Genomic DNA, 18,682 nt, shown 5'->3' with positions numbered 1-18,682 from the left:
CTCCTCACATATCACCTATGTACCAGTGCTTCTCAACACAACATCCGACAAGGGGGCAACATGGGACAAACGCTGCTCATAAATTTAGAATCTGTTTTGTTTCCATCCGATAAAAACAAGCTCAAAGAGTGCATCTCTGGGAGCACATCCTGCCCCTGGTGTGAGGAGGTGGAGCAAGAGGCTCTTCCCAGCATCTTCTCAGCACTGGCCAGAGCGTGGCGAGTGAGGCTGAGAGAGGGAGATGAAGGAAGATATGAGCTCCGTGTGACCAGACGGCGGGTTCCTTCCTTGCCAGCCTGAGAAACAGGAAGCCCATCTCGTTGTTCTTCCATTATTGTGACTAACAGGAAATGCAGAGGTCTTCAAGGAGAGGATGGGATGGGGCAGAAGGAGGTGGTGGGGAAATTAAGGCTGCAAGGTAGTGTGCAGTAACTCATCATCGTCAGCAAGGACTATAGTCTTTTCCACAAACAAGGCAGTAAAGGTGGCTCCCAACAGTTTAAGGTGTTGTAGACTTCACACCTTCCATTTAGAAATTTTATTCAACAAAGGAATCTCACTTGGTGCTGGTGTTGCCATAAACTTAAAACAAACCAGAAAATAAAAAGAAATATATGTATATATATTTACACACTGGACACACATTTTCTCCAAAAGACTATCAAAAATGAAACAAACAAAAATGCACATACAGTTAAAACATTAAAAACACTAAAGTTCGTGTTTCTAATTATTATAGTGTATGGAGTTGCTCTCAAATTGTGCCTATTTTTGCAGAATTATGAAAATATAATGGCAGCTTTATCATTTCAGTTATAAAGACATGAAAGAAAAATATTAGAAGAAACAAACATGTTTTTTTCCAAGATCAAATAATTGGCTTTTATATTTGTTGTTTTGAATAAATTTTTAATTTGTTTATATGTATGTATGTATGTATATATGTGTGTGTGTGTGTGTCAGGAGATTTATTCCATAGATGTGCTAAAAATATTATGTTAAATGTATTTAATTAAATTAATAGTACCATAAAACCAAAAAACTTTTATTCAATAAGGATGCAACAAAATCCCAAAGTAAAAATTAAAAGCTGCATTCCCTCTACTTAAATTAACTTGTATAAGACTTGGCCTAATTTCATAATTTTATGTGCATTCATGCTCCTCTCTCTTCCATTGTACTGTATGTGTCCAGTTTTATAAGCTACTTAAAAAAGCTGTTAAAATGTTGAATTATAGAGTAATTTAAGATGTACAATGTAAAGCAAATATCATGCAGAAATAGCTTTTGTGTAAAACATTAAACTTGCATTAGTTAACTTACACATACTCTATAGTACAATACAGATTGTTATTAAAAACAGATGCTTTTCTTAAAACATTTTACAGCCTTTCGAAATGAGGGAGATTAACGTCTTTAAAATGAGTGGGCATTTTTAGTGCTCTACTGCCATCCCATGGCTACCAGTATAACTGTCTACATTACAATCCACAGTGGACAAAGATTTTAATCTATAAAAATAATCCCTAATTTTTTTCTGAAAGGGTTTTATCTTCAAGTGCACTCTGTGATCATTGAATAGATTCTTGATCTTAGGCCTACCAGTATGAGAAGGCCCTCTAGGTTCTTAAGCAACTAGCAGGTGTGAAGTCAGCAGTTGAATTCATATGGGTTTCCTTTTTTGCTCCCTGACTAGTTTTCCCCCCTAGGAGGGGAAATTCAGCAAGTGTGTTCTTTTGTTCAAACGCTCCAATGCCACATGTTACACTTCCTCAACCCAGATGAACTCTTGACTCATGGAATATTATTGAAAACAGCAGTAGATGCATTAAGTCGACCGGGAGCTGGAGGTTGATGATATACTGCTCCAATTCACCAAATGGGGGAACATTAGTATCTCAAATTGAGGGATGGAAGTTGCAGGTTGGCCTGTTTAGATTCAAGGTGCCGCACCGTAATGTCACATGGAGTTATTATGGGTCATGGGAACCAGGCGAAGGGAGAGCGTGGTGTTTATGTGACAGGGCTTCCTATTTGAACGTGCCCTGCTCCCTGGAACCTTAATGGCTTCCCTTTTCCCAGGCTGAGCTGATAAGGCTGTGGGTTAGGGCTCACAGTGCACTTCATAAGAAGAAATATGCCAGTCTTTACACATACAAATCACACACATTAAGTAGATTTAAGATCGCAGGGTTAAAGGTTATGTTTAAAGTATGTTGACATGGCTAAGAGGAATTCCACATCAATTGTTCACAAAAATGACAATTCTGACATTATTCAAACATGTTCCAAATATGAAGTTTGCTTCACATTACATTTTAGTGGAACGCAATAAAAAAACCAAAAAAAAAAAACAATCTTTACAAAGCTCTTTGCGTCCATACAGCATCACTTCACAGTGATCATATTTGTACAAACACACACACACACACACAAGACCAAAAAATATTCCTCAGGTTAAAAGATCATCTGAAAATAATGGCTTCAGAAGACTTGAAATACACCGTAACATACCACACAAGCCATATGAACTTTTTACTATATTGTCCTTTTCAGAGCTTGACATACAGTGCATGGTCACTATGAACTGTCATAGATTGGAAAACAGCTTTGTGAAGATTCTTCAAAGTTGTTCTTTAGCAATCCACTCACATGGATGGTAGGGATGACATGACAGTTAATGACAATTTTAACATTTGGGTGAAACATGCCTTTAAGGCATCATAAAAAATATATAATATTATGCATGCACATAACTATTTGCTTAGTAAATTCATAATTTGCAGGCATTCCACATTTTGAGCTTCATGCATATGCAGAATGTGTGTTAATATATGGAACACATTTACATTTATGTTGCTTGCTGACACATTCTTGCTGAAGTTTGCACAACTGATGAGGAGAATATGAAGCAGATAAAGACTGAATTAAACGGCTGAAGGCAGTCTAACGTTTTTTGTAGAGATATTGCTTAAAGATTTATTATGAACAGTTAAAAGTATTAAAATGATGACAGAGATAATGAAATGTGTTCCTTCATCAGATGGTGCTCAGTCTTCATCTGCTTGTGTGGTGTGCATTTCAATTTACATGATGTGACCCACCAGGGGGGAGAAAAAAAACTGTTTCCATTCACACAAAATGTAATTTCAGAAATATATAAAATAAGTCTGAATAGCAAGTACGATGCAAATCACATTATGCAAACTGCTTGACTGATGCACGCTAATGTTGGCTGTTTAAAGACTCATCTCAGTGCCTTATTGTTCGTATTCTGCACTGATACGATGATCTATTATAGAGATTTAAGTACATACAATCCAGGAAGGAAATCTCACTATATGCTTTTAGTCTAATTGAATGCTCTCCCAGGAATTCAGTCCATTTAAGTGAGCAATCCTAAATTCAATAGCCGAGGATAGAAAGAAGGCTTCTGGGTAATTTCCCCAGTGGATGGGCAACTGAAGGTCAAGCCCTTTGCTTCTTTTTATTAAAAGTACTTTGTCTCTCTGTCGTGTGTAAAAGTATCACAAACAAACCAAAAAAATCTGTTTTCCAAGATAATGATCACAATTTCAAACGTTCTGTCATATATTCTCCAGAACTGCAAGGTGATTGTGAAGCCACTGTAGTGTGAAACCGCTTTGGTAAATCACTTGCTGTGAGATTCTGCAGCTGCTTCCTCAAAAAGTAAGCGATATTCTGCTACTCTCAGAGGACAACAAAAACTCCATCACATCTGAGTTCAGATGGATTTTTTATCAGTTCAATAGAGAAAACTGTAAAAGATGTCTAGTTTTACTAGCTTTCTAAACTTTCTACCTGAACAGGCCACACAATACAGCCATATATTGGCACTCCAAATATGCACGCCAGACTGCTCTTATTGCGATTTTATTTCCCTGAGCTGCCTGCCGACAGTTTACCTGAAGGGTTTCATCCAGAGCCAAATCATTAGCATAAATGACATGCCGCTACGGAGGCATCTGTTAATGAAATGGTGATGTGTACAACTATCCACACCAATTAGATGCTAATTGAGAAAGTAATAGACGGACAGGGATGGACTGATGCCTGCAGAGTGATGTAAACTCAATTTTTTCAGCCATATTTATATCTCTCGCCCTGCCGTCCTCCACTGGATCTGATTCAGTCCTCATCAGCTGGGACAATGCTACTGATTCTGAACCTGATGATTGTCTAATCACAAAACCTGGAATTGTAATCACAGGACTTTGTATATAGGAACATGATGATATATGTAAGTAAATAAGTATATGGAATTCATAAATTATGTAATTTTTCACCCATCCATGATTGAACCCATTTAACTGAAGAATAAAAAACAGTAAGCTCACGTCATTGTCAGTCGCCTTGAATTTCAGTGTAGTTGTGGTCATTACGGACAATACAATGTTAACAAACTTAAAAAGTTTAGCCAGTGCAGGGTCTGCTAATTGATGCAGAAGTTTTTAATGAGGAGCAGTGATAAATGGACAGTAAATGTCAGGTATAAGCGCTCCACCCCTTGCAAGGGAAAATGTCAAGGATCTGTCGCAGGAAGGGATCGAGGGTATGCCAATGCTATCAAGGTAATCCGCTTGTGGGTTAATTTACTACTGGATAATTGCCATAGCCTTCTAGTTAACACTGTTTTTTTTCACTGCGAATATTATTACAAAGGTCAACCTTACTGTTGAAGGAAGTAACCAGCATAACACATACCTAGTGAAGAACAGTGTAAGCAAAACATTTTTTACAAAACATTTTTACAAAAACTCAAAGAGTGGCCTTTCAAATACATATCATCATTCTGAATTCTCCACTTCATAATCCTAAAATAAAAATCCAAAAGAATACAATTTAAAAAAAAATGTTAGAGTAAACATGCACTCCAAAAAGTGATAATTTGACTTAACTTAAAAAAATTGAGGAAACCCCTTGCCTTAAAATGATCACGTAAATAATAATAATAAAAAAATATGTTAAGTGAATTGTCAAGTTCACTTAACTTATTTTTTAAAATTATTATTTACTTTAAAAATTTTAATGCAACGGGTTTCCTCAATTTTTTAAAGTTAAGTCAACTTATCACTTTTTACAGTGTGCAAATATGCAGTACATGCTGTAAATTGCTGAAATTGCTGTTCTTTTGAACTTTCTATATTCTATATTTCTATAATCCTGAAAAATGTATTATGGCTTCCACAAAAAATATTAAGCAGCACAACTGTTTTATTTGATAATAAAAAGAAATGTTTATTTAGCACCATAGTAGTATATTAGAATAATTTCTGAAGGATCATGTGACACTGAAGGCCAGAGTAATAGCTGCTGAAAATTCAGCTCTGTCATCACAGCAATAAATTACATTTTAAAATATTTTACAATAGAAAAGTTATTTTAAATTGCAATAATAATTCATAGTATTAATATTTTACCGTTAACACATTAGAATAGGAACAAATTCTCACTACTAACTAGCATGCCTATTAAAAACATTCCCAATCCTACCAATACCTAAACTTATCAACTACATTACTAACTATTATAAGCAGCAAATTAGGAGTTTATTTGTTAATTTAATGGTTTGTTATTAGCGGTGACAACCATTTTCTACCGTTTACTGTTTTTCTTTAAATATACATTTAAAAAAATCTAAGTACACTACATTTTCACAGTTCATTTTTTGTGAATGAGCATATTTTAGCTAAACGCATCTGTCATAGGACAAATCAAGTCCGAGATTTCAGTCATAACTCAATTTTGACACATTACTTTGTTTTGCATTTGCACATACTACAGTAGGTTTGAGAAAGCTGATTAACTGATATTTGCCATAAGACACATTATACATTTCACTCATTTAGTGTTTTCTTTTCTATTTCTTCCTGGACCTTCCTGGTTTTTATCAACAGATGGTCAATGGTTTTGTATCGGCAGTGCCGTAAATGTCCAAATGAGGGCAGTGAGATTCAGTAATTGTTCTTTGTGCTTGTGGCTGCTTTGTCCTCTTCTCAAGAAAGTTTTTGATTCCTCAGCTTCAATTATGAGAGAAACCGACAGCCAATTGAATATACAAAGAAGTTTAATGGTTATTCAATGGCTAATTATAAAGGCATGCTGGTTCATAAAGGGAATTGATTAACTGAATTAAATGAATTACATGGTTTGAAGAAATTAGACTATATAAAGAATGTAGGCAGACACGTGTTCGAGATTTTTTCTCACATCAGTCATAAGTTTCTTGTAGCGCTGCAAGGGAACAGGTTCCAATGGTTGCTGCGACAAAATCTGAATTTTTTTTCTCTCCACCAGACTCATAGAGATCCTGAGATCATAAATCAAAATGGCTTGTCTGTACTGTACTTGAAGGACAAAGAGAATGGCAAAGTGCCCTTTTCATTTTCCTCTCTCTTTTGGACATTTATGTAAGCAACATAAATGTATTTATTTGTGCCTCCTGTTTTACTGGCAAGCACAACAAACAGCAAATGAATCATTTTCACATGGAGCCACGGCTCTGTTGATCGCTTATTCTCTCTTGCAGTGATCCAGGAACATCAGGGCCATTTTGAAGATGGATTGGCACTGTTTTTGAAGAGCTCTCGCAGACATGGAAGTGGATTTACAACAGAGAAGCGGCAGTATGATCTAGGGGGCTTTGATGCCATGTGGAATGTCATATGGTGATTAATAAATTTAAGTGACAGAAATGTCTTCCTTCCCAGAGAAGCAGGGGGTGCCTGCGGGATAAAGTTAGCCAATGAGGCCTGTGAGGTGGAGAACTCACAGCTCAAAACAGGCCCAGAAATAGAAGCATGTCCAACAGAGTTGGTGGCTGGATTTGAGTGCATTTATACTACACTGTAGAATACATTTTTCATGTGCAGGACGCTAGAAAACCACTGCTCAAGTCCCTCATAACCATCATGATTAATAATATTAGCATCCTGCCACTGTTTTCTTTTCTGAAGGTGTTTTTCATTATAGAGTTCTCTATAGGGTGCTGGCAGGCTTGCGAATAAAATCTGGGCTGTAAACCAAAAAAAGGGAAAAGTTTAACCCTAGGGTGAGGGCGAAGAGTCGATTCCAAAATACTGCAGGGTTACTTGAACAAATTAGTCTTAAATTATCATGTGGAAACTGTTCCTGTAGTCTGCTGATTAGTGTATTTTCATGTATTATAGTTGCTTTGGATATCTTATGAAAACTAATTAAAATTTTAATGAGGCATCCTGAAAAAGCTTTCTGCCAAACAATTATAAAATCAATTGATTGTTGATAAACACTGTATATTTTATTTAACGTAATTATAACTTTAAAAATTATAATTTTAAAAATAATTATTGAATTATATAGTATACAAATACAAATTGGCATGATGAAAACAAGAAATTTCAAAAGATCATAAAAAATTATATAACTGATTATAAGAAAAGAGATGTAGGACAAAAAAAATCAGGATTTTGGAGAAGTTTTTTTTTGTCTAGGTATTTTAAGCAACATGTAGGCTCTCCTCCGTGGGTTGGAGGAAACTCATTTGGCTAATTAGCTTTATGCTTAGTGGTTCAGAGCATATGTGCTTTAACAAACACACATATACACACACACTAAATCTTCTCAATTCTCACTCTATTTATTTAAATAAGTGTGCATATGTGCCATATATACAGTAAAGGGAGAAACAGAGAGCAAAGTGAGAGAGACGGAAATCAGGCAATAAAGTCTGAAGTTTTGTCTCCCGATCTGACCCCCTTAGAAGAGTGGGAGAAGAGGGTTGCATTGACAATCCAACACAATGGGCAGCACATTGAACACATTTTATAAGTGGTCAGAAACTTGTAAATAACTCATGAACGAATAAAGTTAAGTTGAAACCAAGCACACCATTGTTTTTCTTGTGACATTACCAATAAGTTTGATGTGTCACATGGCCCTCTTCCTATTGAAAAACAAAAGTTGTATCCAAGATGGCCGACTTCTAAATGGCCACAATGGTCACCACCCATCTTGAGGAGTTTGCCCCCTCACATATACTAATGTGCCACAAACAGGACTTTAATATCACCAACCATTCCCATGTTATTACGGTGTATCCATATAAATGGCCCACCCTGTATAGAAGAATATTATAGAAATCATACTGAAAAAAGGTGTTCTAAAAGCACTTATCCTTTACTGTGAAACCAAACAAGTACTTTAGGCCTATATATATATATATATATATATATATATATATATATATACTGTATATACATAGACTTTTTGTTGTTTTCTGTTTCTTTGTTGTATACCTGAAAGAAGGCATCAGAACAATGACAAATATCAACCTAGGCTTTGAATAAAAATATGACAGATACGCATTGTTTCAGAGTCATTGTATGAAATATATTGTACACTGAAATTTACACAAAAAATCTCTTAAAAACTTTCTTTGAAAGATATTGGATCTCGCCATCATACTTTCTTTGAAAGTTTTTCAGAAAGGAACATTTCTCAAACAGAAAATCTTTCATTTAGACCTGGTGCCTATGTTGAAATGAACGTAATCTGAGAATCGATAATAATTGCTTTGAAAACTCAAGATGTAAGTGTATTCAAGAATTGACCTCACCTCACACTAATGTACATAAAGTATCAGCACTGATCATTAACAATTAAAACGTTTCCAATACCACAGTCTAAAGCTATTCAAAGACCCTGAGGTTATCAACAAATAGTTTTACTGTGCTTTCTGGGGGGTGGAAAGGGCTGCCTGTTGCAAAAAACATTTATTCTGGCCCGGGGAACTGAAATGTGAAAAATGAGTTGCCTAATATCTTCGCCGTCATCGCTGCAGAATATTTATTAGCTACACTACCGTGCAAAAGTCTGTGCACCAGTAAAATGGTTTTAAGTCAGTTATTTCTATCTTTTGTTGTAGTGTGTCAGTAGGAAATCTGTTTATATTTCCAATCATTCCTTTTGCCATTAATTGTAATAATCCAGTGAGATCTTTGTTTGCACAAGGAGTCTGACAACAGCCAGTGCTCCACACAAGAGATTGGATCTCACCATCATACGGTCCATCTGGAATGACACGAAGAAACAGAACAAACTGAGACAGACTAACTGTGGCAATGTCTCCAAGACATTTGAAGAAAACTACCTGCAAAGCTACAATACTATGAAAAGTTCTAGGCACTTGTGTAAAAATGTTGTAAATTGAGGATGCCTTCAAAAATAATGTCATCATTCAATTAACTGCTATGCACCTTTAGGCATACCTATAGAATTTCAGTTAGTTTTGCAGGTAAGATTCTTAAAGCATCTTGGAGATGTTGCAACATTTCTTTTACATTCGACATTTAGTCTGTCACAGTTTATTCTGATTCTTACAATATATATTTATATATATATCCTCCAGACATGCATGTGTCTCCTCTTCTTAGAGCTCCAAGTGTAAGATTTCATTTCAGCCCCTGGGAAATTAACCAGCAAAGGCTTGAAGAAACCTTGCTGTGTGATGAGGCAGCTCATTAAAGCTGACACAATAGAGCTGGTGTCTTTAGAAACACCAACATAATATTTAACTGCCTGGGGGTTGACAAGGCCATGTCCAAAGTGTCCATCCAAAGAGAGAAGCCAAGAAAAAACCTCTATGTGTTGAGGGGTCAAACCATATTTAATTTCCAGTCTCCAATGTGATTTTTTTATGTATACAACATTTCTCTTCCTGTTATTTAAGTGGCAATTCAAGAGTGCTTCTCATTGCCTGTATCATATATAATATTATACAAGACACTATTTCATCTGATCGTTTAGAAGGTCACATAGAGATTTAGGAAAATAATACCTTCTAAATGAATATCTGAAGAGCCACAGAACTTGATTCAGACCTTCAAAAAGCATCATGTCCCACTTTACAAAGCTCCAGCTGGCTCCCTTTCACACACTGCAACCAGCAACTCCAGATGGAGTTTGCTATTTAGAAGATCCCGAGGTCTCCAAAGCCTGGTGGAGAGGAATAACACGAGGTTGGAATGCCTAAGACCGTCAATACAGGCCTTCCGTCATCATACGGACAGCAGGGGGGAACGAGAACGGATGTCTGACCTTTCATAACACGTATTCTATTAAGAATGCAGCCTGAGTCACAGCCAATCGAGTCTCTGAAAAACAACAGTCTCATATTGGAACAGAATGATGTGTTCCCTTGGTTTCATGCTTGATATTACAGGAAGCTGCACTGCACACCAATATATTTCCTTGAAATACTGAAGATGAAATGGGCAACATAATATCAAACTATTTACTACAGAAAACACAACAATGGCGATCAAACAGGACTCACAATTACCATACTTGACTATCACAGTGGGGAGTTCGACCCAGACCTCCTGTGGCAAAACAACTGTGGTATCTAACCATAACCAATCCCCTGCATGTGATGAATCAATAATCCATTAAAATATAATATCTCCGTGTAATTGGATTTGGGAGCTTATGTTTGTGCAAAATGTTCTCAGGCTCAAATGTAAATAGGGTCCTGCTACATCGAAAACCTTTGTCTAAATGTAGACCCTGAGAAACATCATACAGAGAAATGAAAACAGAAACCCTCAGGGATGCTTCCAACTTGTCTTATGAGGATGTATCAGCAGTGGGCAGGGTCTAGTTTCTGAAATCATAGGGGGTAGTGATATCAGCTCCCCTGTTCACCTCACTATTGTACAGGGGTAAACTTTTGTATTATTACCATATAGATTGGCTGTCTGTCTGTGTCATTTCCATTTTGATGGAGGCTGAGCAGGGATGACATTTATAGAGTGTAATACACAATTTCATGACAGGTAGGTGGAGCAAGTGTGGAAAAAAGGGCTTTAGGTGCTGTGGTTCATATTTTTTGTCAAGAAAGTAAAGGCAGAATATCTAGCAACTCCACTAAGGAGTGAAAAAAATATAGTTTAAATGAATCAAAGAAATCACATTATAGGGCCATTTGTCAATGGACATTTAATTTTTTTAACTTAAACCCTGTCATACAAATATTATTTTTCTGTCAAACTAATTTGTAGTGTAAAGGTACTTATCAGATTTAAAGTGAAGCTTATAGTATCAAATCTTTATGATATTCTTAATTTCTTCATGCATTGATCATTTTCATTTCATGGCCAAAAGCAATAAAAAAATCTATATTACATTTTTATCCAGTTTTTTTTTTCTAAAGTTAGTAAAAAAATATAACACTAAATACTAAAATGAATCATTTTAAGTGCTACTAGCAAATTAAGGCATCACGTCAGAATATTGCAAAATATTGTAATATCCAATTTCGTATATCAATAAATAAATCTTTTTCATTATTAGAAGCCCTGTTAATTAGCATTAGTGCTTTTATTCATCAAGTACACATTAAAGGAATCAAAAGTGAAAGTAAAATATATTTATTTATAAAATTACAAAAGTAATAATATTATCTTATTTTCATCAAATGCTGTTCTTTTAAATGATCTTCTATACAAAGAATCCTGAAAAAGAAATTATGAAAATTCAGGTTTGCCACTAAAAAAAATTAACTCACATTTTAAAATATATTAAAATAGAAAACAGTAATTGTAAATTGCAATAATATTTCACAGCAGTTTTTACTGTATTTTTAATCAAATAAATGCCACCTTAATGAGCATTAGGCTGTACTAGGCAAACACTGGAAAAATAAAAGCTCACAAATGTCCATGTGAAACATTTATTGTTTCTCATCCTTTTTAATTAATCTTTTAACTACCGACTGCTGCTTCTCACTTAATGGATTTAAATCCAGAGAATGAAAACATTGGCCAGCTACAATGAATGCTGGCATGCGAGTGTTACTTTTAAGACTTCAGGGAGTTCAATGATTAACTATTTTCTCTCATCAGGGCAAATGGATCAAATTGTTCGGTTCACTGACAGTTATCGGTTGCACTCGCTCACTATTCTCAGATCCTGTTTTGCTAAACCCATTAGGAATAATTGGCCATAGCTCTTATAGACGGCTCTAATAAGCCTGTTTTTTTCTAGACTCAGAGTTCTTTTGCTTACATTTACTGAGACACAAAGGCTGTATAAAGGCTAAATTAATTTGGCCATTTTTTTTTTTTAAAGTAAAAGTTTCAGACTGAAACCACAAAGGCTCTTTGCTCCACAGCTCATTGAATTCACATATCCTTCAAATTGGCATGCACACAGGGTTCTTACTGCAAGGTACAGCATGGCCATTGTGTCCAGGGACACTCTGCTCTGACTTCAGGCTTTTGGAGCTCTACAGTAATCTACAGGATTATACAAGCAAGGCTTCAATCTATAGCATTTTCCATCAGGAAAACCCAAGACATTCCTGTGTGCAAAAAAAGAAGGAGAAAAAAAAATATTTTCAAGGTTGTAAACCCTCTTGGTGCACAGAACCAGAGCAAGAGGTAAATTGGCTGTATGCTGAGGCTTTGACTTTTCTCAGGATCTTGAAGTTTGATGGGGAAATAACATTTAGAAAATGATAAACATATTAGTGTTATATATTTTCCCTTTGCTATTCGATCTGTTCATCAACTGGAATTAGCATTTGCACAATACACAGAGTTGTTTTGTGACCTCAGAGGGGCAGACGGTAACCTTGCTGAAGTCCATTGCCTGAAAGAATATGAGCCGGTGGTGATGGGATGCAAACAAAACTACAACACCTCAGTAAACACTGGAGGCAACCTTCAGAATGAGCAGACGAGTAGCTCAATGGACTTTAACTTCGTGAACTCCATCTGGTCTGACAGCTGTTCATTTTATTTACTCCTATTACTCATGTTGATCATAAATATTAAACATGACCACCAAACATGTGGTGTTTCATCTTTGACATCCAATGATGCACCCAGCATGAAGTAACATCACTGACTTTTCAATTGGAATCACTCCAGTTCTCTATGTTTGTGCGTCCCAGGCTGTCAGTCTGTGCATTAGTGATGGGCATTTACTGCAGGTTGCAACATTATGCCAGTAGGTGGTGGCAAGTGAGTCACTAAATGATTAATTCAACCGATTAATTCAAAATGCTGGTTGGCTTAGGAACAAGAATTTTTTACTCAATCAATTTGTTAAAAAAAACAATGAATTATTTAAGAACAAAACACCATTACCTTTGTGTTGAGGCAGGTCTGTTCTTGCTTTGTTTGTTAGTATTTTTTATTGGCGAAGCAAAAACAGACAGTAATTGTCTAAAATGTAACCTTCTTGTGTCTAAAATGTAAATTACTCAGTATTAACTCCTTGTTTATTAAGCTGTTGTATTCAAGCAATATCACACAATGAATGGTGCTGCATGAGCAATGACCGCTGTTGCTAGTTCCATGCACATTATTATTATTAGTAGTAGTATTTTAAATGTGTACCCTCATAATTTAATTAATTAAATCAAAACATTTAAGTCAACATAAAATAAAAACTGACAATTCTTATTTTTTATGGAATATTGCAGTATTTATTTTAAATGATTTATCCGTGCCCATCTCATAGTCTTTAATCAAGCTAATTCCCCTCCCTCTCGCAACCATATATTTTCTCTGATGATCCCTCCCCTCCAGCAACCTGACACTCGGATAAGATCACAGCAATTAGCAAACGTCACCAATCCAATCAATGATCCAATCCAATCAAAGTACACCTTACAACAGAAAAAAAAGACACATACCTGCTTGTCATAAATATTCAAATAAATTGTGTGCATATATATACATCTATAGAATATTTGGTTATTTATGAAGTATGAAGTATTTTTTAAAATAAATAAATAAAATTAAGGCTACAGTTGTTGTCCTTCGAGTGTGTTCACCTGCATTGCTCCAAAGCACTGGAAACATCTCGAGAGACCTGCAAGGGATCACACAATCCCTCTAGTTGAGATGATTACAGAGGCAGGTAATAAAGCCCAGCCATTAGAGAGGATGCTCTGTTTACTCTGTGCAAATCAATTACCCACCATTTATTTGCTGCCAGGATTGCTGTGTAAATCCCTTCGCAAGTTACACAAAGAATTGTCACCCCCGTGATCGGTTAGGCACACCTATGGGTTGCTTACTGTCATCGCTCTCTTTACCTTCCTATTCTGTTGATTGGAGGCTGGTGAACAAATGATATTACTGGCAAACTGTCGCTTGCAATTTATCAAAAAATTGAGGTCTGCCGGCTCATACTCTGAATATACGGTAGTTATGAATCACAAGGTGAGGGAGCTTGTTGTGCAGGTGATGCCTAACCTGAATGTGTCAGATTGCACATCTGTTCTTACTAATTAGAACCTGAAGTTATGACTACATACCTATTTACAATACTGCAGTCTGCCTTTCACTGCAGACCTTGAATTTCTCTTATCTTGGTGTGTAAATGCATTGCCTGAGGGTGATTCTATAGACGAGGCTCTTTGGATGTGTTGAAAAAACGACTATCTATTTAGACAGCAACTTGTAGGGAATGTGCATTTATAAGGGACTGAATTCACATAAAGCTAAACTTTTCACACTTATGTAAATTCACACTCTTTTGGAGCTGTACTGTAATCTGCACAATTCAATTCATCATTTGGATGATGAATTGATCAATTTGTCTGCAGTACTGCTGATTCAGATGCTCCAGTTTATGGTACACGATCCAACAAGTTGATTTATAAGTTAAATGAAAAGAATCTAATGTACTATATTTATTTGCTTATGCTGCAAACTTGAAATTAATCACGTCACAGCAACTGGCTGTTTTTGTGAAACTTTTGACAAATTGTATAAATGATTTTTTTTTCTTTCCATCAGTAGTAAGTAACACTATTAAGAACTAATTCTGCTGTCTGCACTGTTGATGATAAACTGCATTTCTAATTCAAATTCATTCCAGCCTGTTTACAGATTATATAGAATCATTTCAAATCCTTATTGAGTGAAAATCATTTGACTGAAAATCACTATAAAACTTGCCTAAATTATCTACAGTATCTAAATACTAATAAATTCTCAAATATTTATGTAGGAAAATATAAATGGAAAAAAATATGGAATTATGTGGATTTAAAATAAAAAATATATTATTAATATTTATTTATCTGATATTCAGTAAATAATAATATCATAATATATATAAATATTAATATTAATTAAATATTAATAAAATACCTAATATTTTGAGTAGGTCAAAATGGCTTGCCATATAACAACTGGATTCTTGATATCAAGAATTCACATTTTTACAAAACAACATCAACAAAATAATTATTGATATCAACAAAGGCAGTTGATATATATGGCAAGCCGTTTTGACTTTTATTCCTTCTCAGGATATGAATTCTTGATATCAACAATTCAGTTTTTACTAGTTAAAATGCTAATTCTTGATATCAGGAATTAGATTTCTACTAGTAACAATGGCTATTTATGATATCAGCAATTACATTTCCACTAGTAAAAATGCTAATTCTTGATATCAACAATTTAATTGTCACTAGTGTCAATGTTAATTTCTGATATCAAGAATTAAATTGTTGATATCAGAAATACATTTTCAGAAATGAACATTGTCACTAGTGACAATTAAATTGTTGATATCAAGAATTAAATTGTTGATATCAAGAATTAGCATTGTTTCTAGTGGAAATGCAATTGCTGATATCAAAAATAGCCATTGTTACTAGTAGAAATATAATTCCTGATATCAAGAATTAACATTTTAACTAGTAAAAACTGAATTGTTGCTATCAAGAATTCATATCATGTGAATGAATAAAAGTCAAAACGGCTTCCCATAGCACACTTTTTATTTGTGCTGTACTGCTTTCATTCAGTCCCCTCCTCCACTACGGTTGCTGTAGCAGTGGGTGGCAAGCTAATGCAGAATATAGTTGCATACATTATCTGGTAGGTAGCACACCTCACGTTTAACTAAACACAAACCCTGATATTTTTACTGCATACAAGTCACGTCATGACCGTCTCTGCCTACACCAGAGCAAAACACACATGCATCTGTTCCTAACACGCGTCTTCTCTCCTCTGTGAGGTGCTCAACAGATCTAGATGATGCATAGAGAAGAGGATGAAAAATGATGTTACTGGTAACTGCCTGAGGGAGGTAGAGCTTATCGGACTGAATCAGGAGGAGCAGTGGTTAGTGGCCTCCATTCGAGCGTGGAGTGGTGGAGGCAGATAAAGCGTGACGGCCTCTACTCTTCCAGATTATCTTCACAGTGAGGAGAACTCCTCAACCACCCACTATCACACGGGGAGCCCTTTATCTCCTTTAAGTCATTTATTTTGGAGATGAAATCTAAGCATCTGGCAGTACCAACACCGTGTAAGTGTGAGAAGAGTTGAAAGAGACTGAGGAGGGCAGAATTAATACATGGAAGTCAAGAGGGTTTTCTTCTGCTTTCTTTTTTTTTGCAGGTGCTGTGTCTGGATGGAGTGAGAAAATGAAGATGATACATTGCAGCACATGCAAACAAAGTTTTTGAGCTGGATTAATGTAGGCATAACAGAGCATCTGGTATTTACATCTATTCTGAGCTGACATATGTAAATGTGTGTGTGTGTGACCCTGAACCACAAAACCAGTCTTAAGTCGCTGGGGTATATTTGTAGCAATAGCCAAAAATACATTGTATGGGTCAAAATGATTGATTTTTCATTTATGCCAAAATTCATTAAGTAAAGATCATGTTCCATGAAGATATTTTGTAAATTTCCTACTGTAAATATATCAAAACGTAATTTTTGATTAGTAATATGCATTGCTATGAACTTCATTTGGACAACTTTAAAGGCGATTTTCTCAATATTTAGATTTTTTTGCACCCTCAGATTCCAGATATTCAAATAGTTGTATCTCAGCCAAATATTGCCCTATCATAACAAACCATACATTGATGGAAAGCTTATTTATTCAGCTTATAAATCAGATCAGGTTTTGTGGTCCAACAAGGGGTCACATATATATATATATATATATATATATATATACACAGTACATCTATCTATCTATCTATCTATCTATCTATCTATCTATCTATCTATCTATCTATCTATCTATCTATCTATCTATCTATCTATCTATCTATCTATCTATCTTTGAATCCCCCCCCCACTTAAATACAGTAGTAAGTGATGCTTATAGTCACAAAATCAGAGACTCTCCTCCGCTAAAAAAAAAAAAAAATTTAAAAAACAATCGACAACTTGTCTGAGACTAGAAAGGTCAAGATGCTGTCTTATGATGACTTGGTGTATCCATATCAAATCCATGTGATGAGATGTGGTTTGTGTGTGTTCCTTCTTTAATGGCAGTAACTGTTTAAATAATATGTTCATGAAACACTTCTAAAACAGAACTAATATGGCAGTCCCATTAGCCTTTAGATAGTTTAGCTAGTTTTCAAAGACTTCTTTGTGAATATGGCTTTGTCATCCTCAACAGCATGATTTCACCAAGCAGACTGCAAGCGATCCACTTCAACATTTGAATATTGTTTGCATGAGCAGGCTAGTCAAAACACAAAGCAAATCATCTCAGCCAGCATTAGAGCTTCAGACAAGCTTCATTCATGCCTTCAAAGCACTACAGACTCCATGGTGAGAGAACCTAAGTGGTTTCTAATGGCGTGCTGAAAAACAGCAACGGTAATACTGACCACAAATGAATTTAAACGGTCCCCTGGTGTACGATGCAAGAACAATATAAGGTCCGTTCAAAGCTTAAGCGGCACCGCTATATTTGTGCTATATCGCTCTGTACAGAAAGCAGCGGAAGAACACACCAGCGACAAAGGCGTTTTAATGACAGGTGGGCAGAAATCCCAGCGTGGGAGTTTAGTTTAGCGTGTGAAGGAGGGTTCGTGCAGCTCCGGGCTCTGACGCTTATTCTGCAAAGGCCGCTGTTCCCCTACCAAATTTAGCTGGCTCGGCTGTCAGAACGCTTTAAATAAACAGCTCCGACAGCTCCCACGGAAATAACCCTGATGTCCTGCCAGACTATTGTGCTTCTGCGCACTCCCTTTTTGCTTCCCAAAGGACACAATTTGTGTTCTGCGCATTATAAGTGTGTACGTGTGTATGAGGAAGTGAAGCAGTCGATTTATAGGGTCGCACTATCAACCCGATCTCCTTTCACAAATGGAACAGATCTCATAAGAGCTGCTGCAGCAAGGGCTTGTGGGAACATGGAATGTTATTGCGGTCACATTGTACGTTTCTCAGTGACTGAGGAAAACAAACAGATATTGATCTGAAAAGCGAAGGTGCGCTGTGTGTGAGTGACACAGAGAGGCTTCTGTTACAAGACAGATTGAGGGTGCATTGGGATATTGTCTGAAGGTCTGAGCTCAGGAAGAGGTTGATCTGAGTGTAATCTAGAGGGTTAGTTAAGGGGATTTATTCTGTGCATTTCATTTGCATTAATTACTTATGCATCTTATAAAATATACACCATATGCATGCTCATAAAAAAAATCTTAATCAGAATTTACTCTCATTTTCCACTTAACATGTCTAATCATGCATCAGAAGTTCTATTATATGAATATAATATATTATACTTGTTTTCAAGTTATATATTAAATATTTTTTTCTTGTTCATTTTGTTTTTATGCCAAATCTTATTTTTTAAAGAAATAAACCAAATGTCTATTTCAGAGCAA

Source organism: Barbus barbus, assembly GCF_936440315.1.
Source record: "Barbus barbus genome assembly, chromosome: 24".
NCBI classification, from domain to species: Eukaryota; Metazoa; Chordata; class Actinopteri; order Cypriniformes; family Cyprinidae; genus Barbus; species Barbus barbus.
This window is presented reverse-complemented; position numbering follows the sequence as displayed.